This window comes from Kryptolebias marmoratus, linkage group LG2 (genome assembly GCF_001649575.2).
Source record: "Kryptolebias marmoratus isolate JLee-2015 linkage group LG2, ASM164957v2, whole genome shotgun sequence".
Taxonomy (NCBI): domain Eukaryota; kingdom Metazoa; phylum Chordata; class Actinopteri; order Cyprinodontiformes; family Rivulidae; genus Kryptolebias; species Kryptolebias marmoratus.
In genome coordinates this window covers 34503103-34511969 of record NC_051431.1, presented here as the reverse complement: position 1 = coordinate 34511969, position 8867 = coordinate 34503103, and positions in this window count along the sequence as shown.

Below are 8867 nucleotides of genomic sequence, written 5' to 3'. Positions count from 1 at the left end.
CTTGCACTGATTTTTTCCTTTAACATTGTGAAGCTCTACTTAGAACCTTCTTAAGATCCAATAGTGCAAAATGCAAATTCTTGCAATTTTTTGACTGGTCTTAAGATTTTGATCAGGAGTGTATATATATATATATATAAGATTCCCTTCTCACCCTCCGCGGGTGGTCTTGTTTCATCCTCTGAGTTCGGGTCCTCTACCAGGGGCCTGGGAGCTTGAGGGTTCTGCGCAGTATCTTGGCTGTGTCTAGAACTGCACATTTCTGGACTGAGATATCTGATGTTGTTCCTGGGATCTGTTGTAGCCACTGCTCCAGTTTGGGGGTGACTGCCCCGAGGGCCCCGATGACCACAGGCACCACTGTGGATAAGGATATATGTTATATTTGACTCAATCCCATTTTAATCAGCACAGCAGGCTGCAGTGGGACACTTTAATGATTTGTCTAAGCAAAGATTTACCAGAGAACAAGTCCTTTCACACAAAGCCACAGCTTTGTCTAACAGCTTTTTTTGTCTGCTGATGACTTTAGGGGGATAACAGTGCAAACAACTCACTCTTTTCTTGTCTTTTCTCTTTTAATGGTTGTCTAAACACAACTGAACCTAAAATGCCTAACCTGAAAGCTTACAGTACTATTGTTGAACTATTGATAGAAATGCAGAACAATATAATATCCAGGTTGGACGGGTAATATTCCAGTAACACTTGTTTTAGAACTTCTGCCACATACTGGCTCTGTAAAAGTGCCTGTATCTTTATAGAAATGTGAGGTGATTTGAGCGTAAAGAACTACACGGACTACATGACACCAACAGGTTTAGTTGCTTTTGTTTATTGAAAAAAGCGTAAAAGGTCTGTGCAAAAACCACGCACATAAATACAGGGATTAAAGTTCTCCAATGCCATTACAAATTTTTGTCCTTTGGAACGTGGCCAGGATGGATTTCTGTCATCTGTAAAAATGAGAAGTGTTTTTTGTTGTGGTCCCGTTAAAGCCATCTGATTAAATTTATATTCATATATTTTGTTAATCATTACAGGAGAGAAAATTTGAATCTGCTGAAAGACGTCATGTCATGGGAACATGCTTTTTTTTGTCTCTATATGCTTTAAAATAGATTGTCTTCTTTAAATGTTGTGATTGTAAAAAAAGAGTGAATTTGTTTTTGTGTAGAGATAAGTGTTAGTGTGTTAGATGTGTTTAGGAAAGCTGGCTCCGTTTATTTAAGCTTTGAAAGGATGTGGGTTTTCTTTGCTCTAAAGTCTCGGATTGTTTTGATGTCTTTGCTTCAGGGCTGCACGTTCAAAGAATGTTTTTTGAACTTTTTGTAATGTTTGTTTAGGTTTCACTAAGGGGCACTTAACAGGGAAAATGTTTGCTGGGACTGTGAGAAAGGGTTTCTGGTTGAAAAGGTTGCAGTGTGACTCACAAAACACAAATAAATGTTTGGAAAAATGAGACACAAGAATATTAGTTGTGACCAGAGGTGGAAAGCATTGAATTAAATATGATTATTTTTTGTACTTTGTACATTTTAAAGTAATTATTTAAATCTATACTTTCACTTTTACTCAAGTATGTTTTGCTTCAAGTATTGTACTTGGTTATGTTTAAAATCCAATCTATTTTTGCGTTATAAATGTGAACATAAAAAATGTGCCAGCTATCTTACTAACCCTCAGACAGAGTGCTAGAGCCTTCTGATGGACAAAATAGGCAACTACATCCACATTTTAAGATCTAATCACAGAAGGTCAGAATTATTACACAAATTCTATCAAAATAAAGATTGGAACAGAGTCTTACTACATTCATATAATATAAGGTTATATGGTTAAAATACCATTAAAATTGGCATGGTACTAAGTGGTAATATTTGATAAAAACTTCCTATGTGCACAAACACAGAACACACTGACAGCCAGCACACACATATAATTGATCACTATCTATTATTAATTTAAACATTCATCAATAATCTTTTAAAAATGTAACATTTCATAACAAAACTGCTTCTTTTTACTTTGTACTGAAAAACGTAGATCACAAATCTAATATAATATCTCTACATTTTACTTTTTTTTTTTTTTACATAAAAACAACACCTAATTCTGTTTTTTTTTAAGTCTCATTACAAATATTTCTATTATTATATGCTGCTCATAAGGTATACCAACTGATCAACAGACATCAACAAATACACAATGGATAAAAAATGAATACATCTTCAAAGGACAGTCTTTACACAAATAAACAAAAATAAAGTATAAAAGTTAAAACAAAGTCATAGCACCCATCTTTTGAAAGAGCTGAATGTTTTGAGTTGCTTAAATAGCACAAAGTATGCAGAGCAGTTAAAAATGCAAAAAACAAAAAGTACCAAAAATAAAACAATAGTGTAAATGCTGACTCAACAAGCAGAAAAGCAGATGAATGCAGAATTCAGTGGAGTGCAGAAAAAAAATGAGATATGGGACAGAGGCCCAGTTTACACACATGGTTCTGATTACTGAACTACCGTTAAGGTTTGAAAAAAAACCCTTTACATTTCACAGCTGAAGGCACTTTTTCAGACTCCTCATTCTCAGTCATTTCGTTCCACATCAGTAGTGCCTCCAGGAAATTTTCAAATGGGTGAAATATTTACAAATTCCTCTGAAATACATGAGTCTACTTCAGTTTTTTTTGTTTGGTTTGTACAGGCAATATTACTTATTAAAAATAGAGCATCAGACTATTGAAGCTTGTCCCCTCTTACATTTATATGTATTAAAAAAATATAACTGAGGGCATTGGCTTTTTGTACACACACACACACACACACACAAGACAAGGCTGCCTGGCCAAGTGGGGGGCAAGGTGGGCCACGACTTTTTTTAAAGCTGAACTGAAAAGTGTTTTGAAGCCAACATCAGTTAAAAGAAAAGCATAAAATATACTTGTTTTTTAAAAAAAAACAACTATATTTTTTTAATACCAAACACTGAAGAAATCACTTGGGTGTTTTTGACTTTTTCCAGGACCCCGATGCGTGACGTCTGCTGAGCCACTGAGGTTCACAAGCATTCAGGCATTCAGCCATTCATCAGTGAATGGATGAATACCAGTACAATATAGTTCAGTTTATTGGAATTAATTGTTCGAACCGGCCAGAAAATACCACTGGAGTTTCTTTTTTTGGCTTACCAAGAGATAGAAACCGTCCTCAGATTTGGATCCATAAGCTCCGAAGTGGGAATTACTATCAGAACTCTGGTTCGGATCACTTCAAAGGGAAGCACCGCTCTGACCCTCGTTAATGCGGTGGACTGGCTTCACGTCAAAAGACACAGGACCTTTTGCCAGCAGCAATCCTAACTATTTTTAATTTTAAAAGAAAGGCAAATGGAGCGGAGAACTTTGCTACAGAGAAGGAGACGAGAAACAGGAAGTTTTACTTCAAACATGAAGTTGTGAATGTGCGCTATCATTAAAAGGTATGAGCTGCTGACAGCCTGAGATCAGTTTAGGATTCAGAGCAGTTTGTTATTGATGACAAAATAGAAACAACCCATGTGTGATTAAACTAATGTCATAGTCTGAAACTTGTTGATTAGTTTACTCTGGTGTAACAATTCAAAAACGCTGCTCTCAAGAGCGCTTACGTTTTTTACAAGATATCTTTGAATTTGGTGCCGGTGTTTCACGTTCTCAACTCAATTGTTATGTGTGTTGTTTTATCGGCCATGACAGTCCTGGTGATCATCGGAATCCAAATCTGAAGAGTTTTCATCTTATCTGAGATCTGTTCAGGTTCATGCTGGTATGGTTGTATATCCATTACTCCTGCAAAGCCTTCCAGCATTTCATTGTCTTCAAAAAAAGGCTTCTTCTTCCATTTCCATGAGTAAACAACCAGACAGTAGCAACGTTCTTGGCCGGCTGGGACACAGCGCACGTCATGAACCCAGGACAGCAACTCTGCCCCACAAATCACTCACTTCAGAATTTTTTTACTAAAAAGGTAAAAACTGATTATTTACATTTAAGGTCAGAAAAACGGGCCCCTTGAATGTTATGTGGATGTGTTTGACTAAACAACATTCATGAAATGTCAGTTGTTTTAGATTTGATTTCAGTTCACCTTTAAAGCATTAATGAAATCACGAGCAGCAAACTGGTCTCTATACTGGTCTCCTTGTCTATAATTGTATCATTGCCCAAAGACATGAGAATTTCTTTCACAGTACACATGAGTACTGTATGTACATTTTCAGGTTCTTTTGAGGCAAAGTGCTTTTGACAGAACATATAAACATATAATTTTAACCCAAATCAGCCTTCATTGAAAGGTTTTCTGATCAAGTTAAGTTAAATTTATTTATGCCTAATCATTAAGTAATCTTTAAGAATTTTACGTTAAAATCTATAATGTATTTTAAAATCATATTTACTAAGTCTACTCAGTGACTCTGTTTGCCACATTTGACCTCATAATTCTTTCTTCTTTTCCTCTTTTTAATTTGTTTGTTTGGCACCACCTTCACTGGGCGTCACACAATAACCCTCCCCTGAATGATGGGCTGTTAGTGTCAGGATCTGTACTTTTAAAGCTCTTTTGGTAGTTATTTGTGTTTTTTGGTGGTGTTTTCCCTTGTGGTCCATGTGTTTATCCCCTGTGTTTAATATTGTTATGTTCTTGTGTAGTTCTGCTCCTTGTGCCCTCTGTGTCCCGTGTCATTATTCACCTGCCCTCAGTCATTCACACCTCAGTGATTTTCCTTGTTAGCGTGCGCTTCCATCTGCACCTGTGTCTAGTTAGTAATCACACACCTGTTCCCACTCCCTCCTTAGCTCTGCCTTTATATTCAGTCTTATTCATCTTCTCGGCGGTGGTTCATTGCTGGTGTTATGCTACAGTCAAGTTCTTCTCCTTGTGTCTACCTGTCATCTCCTGAATTGGTTTATGTAAGTTCTGTTTGCCGCCCCATCAGCTTTTGTTTTTGCTTTTGTTAATAAATCAGTTTATTTTCAGACCGCCTTGAGTCTGCCTGCATTTTAGGTCCACCCTACATACAGACTTGATAGGTAGAAGTCACATGACTCAAAGCAGCTGCACAGTGAGAGTTGGCTATGTGAGCTCAAGCTGCATGTGTAAGCAGCCCAGCCTTCTCTGTTTTAATCATCAACAAATAAAAAAGTTATAAGTTATTAATTTAACAAAACCAGCCAATGGAGGGGCACTTACTGTGTACTTCTGGTGCTGGTCCTCAGCCCAGATTAATGGTGAGAGTTGCATCAGGTAGGACATCTGGCTTTAAAACTTGTGGCAAAACATACAGATCCACGACTACCCGAATGGATTTATGATTGCCTTGGTGGCTTGTACAATAGCCTTAGTGGATTTGTCTGTTTGCCAGTAAATAACAATGACTGCCTCCAGTGCTGTTAACCAGCAGCGTGCTGGTGCAAATTGGAGGCAGATGATCTGCTGCGACAACCCCTGATAAGGGAGAAGCTGAAAGAAAAAAATAAAAGAAAATGCAATTTTTGTAGTTTTGGTAAGCTGTCATTGCACATGTTAGGGCTTAAAAGGTTTGAGTTAAAAAAACAAACATCTATGTAAACAAGGTCTTTGTCCAATCACTGTGCTCAAATAACTGCAATGAGTACTTCAAACTCCCAAACATTCAGTTTCTGGTTTAGCTCATGTTTGACAAGAGGGCCATAACCTTACTTTGGAAAAAAAAATTGTAAAACCCTTAACAAGCATGCAACACAAAGTGAGGGCAGTGGCCTGGCTGTATGAAACACTCTGCTGCTGTTACAGGAATTGTTGGGGGAAGGGAGGAATTGGGTGCCTTTGGGTCTGGGTTTCAAGTTCACTATTTGAAAAAAAAATCTTTCTTACACTTTTCCATGCATGAGTCCAGGAGATCAAATAGAAAAACAGGAGAGTCCAAAGTACTCAGACTTCGTACAAAGTAAAAAAACAAGAAAGATATGAACGATTACGTAAAGATTGAAAATAAACTGGCCGATATTTAAGTGAATCTGTTTCTGTTCATAGATCAGGTATCATAATTGTCTGCTGCTTGTTGAATTTACAGTATCTGCCTCTTGTTGCGGCTGCCTCCGTATCCCTCCAGCCTTGTATGTGCTGTAAGTGTAAGCATGTGTGTTGCTAACAGCCTGTTAAGTTGACGTTGGCGCCAGATGAAAGTACTTAAATAGTCTCACATACTTGCCTGTGGGGGAGGTCCGGGTCTAATTGCTGGTTTAGGATCAACTCTGTGGTCAACAAAAATTTCAGCATGACACACAAAAACAGACAGAACACAGATGCTGTGAGGGGAACAATGCTGGGAATAAAGTAAAAGAATATCACATTTGATAACTGATTAGCTCAGTTTCATGACAACACATCTTTAATTCACTTTATCCCTCATTCAAGATAAATTTATATTCATTCATATTCATTAATTCACAACTCAGTCATATTTAAAGGCTGGCATTCTTTGAAGGAATGTATATCGCTTGCTGTAGCCTTTTTGGTCAAACCTTGAAAATAACATTGTGCACAAGCTCAAGTGATATTACTATATCTTGCATGATCTATTAGCACTTGAAGTATGTGTTACTTGTGTAAACCTGTAAGTTACTACCACAACAAATTTTAGCTCAGCATCTGTAAAAATCACACAGATATAGCCATTTTTGTGTAGGCTAAGGTTGATTAGCTGTGGTGGCCATCACGAATTGGGTTGACCTCAAAAGATAATCAGTTGTAGATGAAAGTTCTGAGAGTTTCATTCTGGACAGAGATCTCTGAGGTTGTTCCTGGGATCTGTTGGAGCCACTTTTCCAGTTTGGGGGTCACAGCACCGAGTGCTACGATGACTGCTGGTACCACTGAGACCTTGACTCTCCACAACTTCTCTATTTCCTCTGTCAGCCCTTGGTATTTCTCCAGCTTGTGCTCATACTTGCTGATGTTACAGCCACTGGGAATTGCTACATCTATCACTATTGCCTTTTTGTGTAACTTGTTGATCATCACAATGTCTGGTTGGTTAAACATCACCTGTTTGTCAGTCTGTATCCGGACATCCCACTGTATCGTAGCCCTGCCATTCTCCACCACCTTAGGTGGAGTCTCCCACTTTGACTGTGGGACTTCCAGTCTATACTGACGAATGACATTCCAACATCCTTGCTATATATCCTGGTGAGGTGGATCAGTGAGTTGATGTCTCACACACTTTTGACATACAGCTCGATGTCATCCATGTAGAGGAAGTGACTGATGACTGTTCCACTTTGGAACCATGTATTCATAGCCACTCTTTGTGATGATCTGGGTGAGAGAGTTCTATTTAGTCTCCTGGCTTTTGCTTCTTGAGTGTACCTCTTCAGGTGAGTACCCAGAACTGCTCAGGTATGGACACATTACTTCGTTTTTTTGGTAGGTCTTCTTCTTCATTGCACCTTTCTGTTGTTCTGACAGCTGGCTGATTTCTGTCCATGTTACCTTTATTTTATGTGGACTAAGAACATCATAACCTAAAGAATATGAGAATTTCTTGTCACAACTAACCATTCATAAGAGTCAATAATACATTTTGGTTGGTTTATTAAAACCTTTACTGGTATAGAACCTGTGCAGTGATGTCATCAAGACTGTTTATTCCACCATGATGAACATTCTTCTTTTTTTTGTTTTACGGTGACTGGAATCCAGATGAATGGTGCATTATGCTACCAACAAACATTGCCATGTTACAGATATACCTATGTGCATTTACCATAACAATAGTGTTATGTAGATATATATTATTTTTAGGCAAAGACCAGAGTAAGGTCATTGCTTTGTCACTAGCATTTTGTGTCTCACAACAGACCTCCACATGTTCAAACCTCATCCAGCTGTCACAGCAGATCACCAGGACCTCATACTTTGGGATGGAGGCAGTGAAAGACATGAGTGATGGAGCTGTATTTACCCAGGCATGAATTACTGTCTGAATTAGGCAGTGGGGTGAGCTTCATCACAAAGGCAATCTGTTATTGGACAGGGGACAGAAAGATAGGATATTCAGGTGACAAGAGGGCAGGTGGGCAACTGGAGACCCAAAACAATGCCTCAGACCTTTTTAGGCCTTGTTAGACCAAAAACATTCAGTCATTCAGAAGAAGTAATATACCAGCTTCTACTTGCTATACATTATATTTTATTTGCATTTTCCATCTTTGTAACATTTAAAAAATTAGAATTATACTTAAGATGATGCTGAAAAAACTGGTCAATTCCTTCATCACCTGCAGACTAACTACTGGTGTCTGAAAAACTCCTTAAAAATCTTCTAGCTTATTCAGAACGTTGCAGGGCTAGATGACGTACTTCAAAGAAAGACAATATTTCTCCTGTTTTAGCCTCTCTGCACTGGCTTCCCATGACTAGCAGAATACAATACAAAATCCTCTTCATTCCATATAAAGCACTAAGTAACCTAGCATCAACATATTTAAAGCTTATCCTTTACACCCCAGCTAGAACAGTTAACTCCCAGCATGCGGTAATCTTCGTTGCTCCAAGAATCTCTAAAGCTAAAACCTGAAACTGGAGGGAGAGCCTTTACTTCAGACTCCCCTTCTCTAGAATCAGCTCCGTGCTTCAGTAAAACACACCAACACTGTCTCTGTCTTTAAAACCAAGAGAAAAACATATTTATTTGGCAGAGCTTATTGTTCATTATTACTTACATTTACAGTTATTGTTTTACTGAATAGCCTATTACTTATTTTATCATGTATTCCTACATGAATTATTTTTTCTATATTTGCATTAGATTTTTTTTTTTTTTTTTTTTTTTTTTTTTTTTTT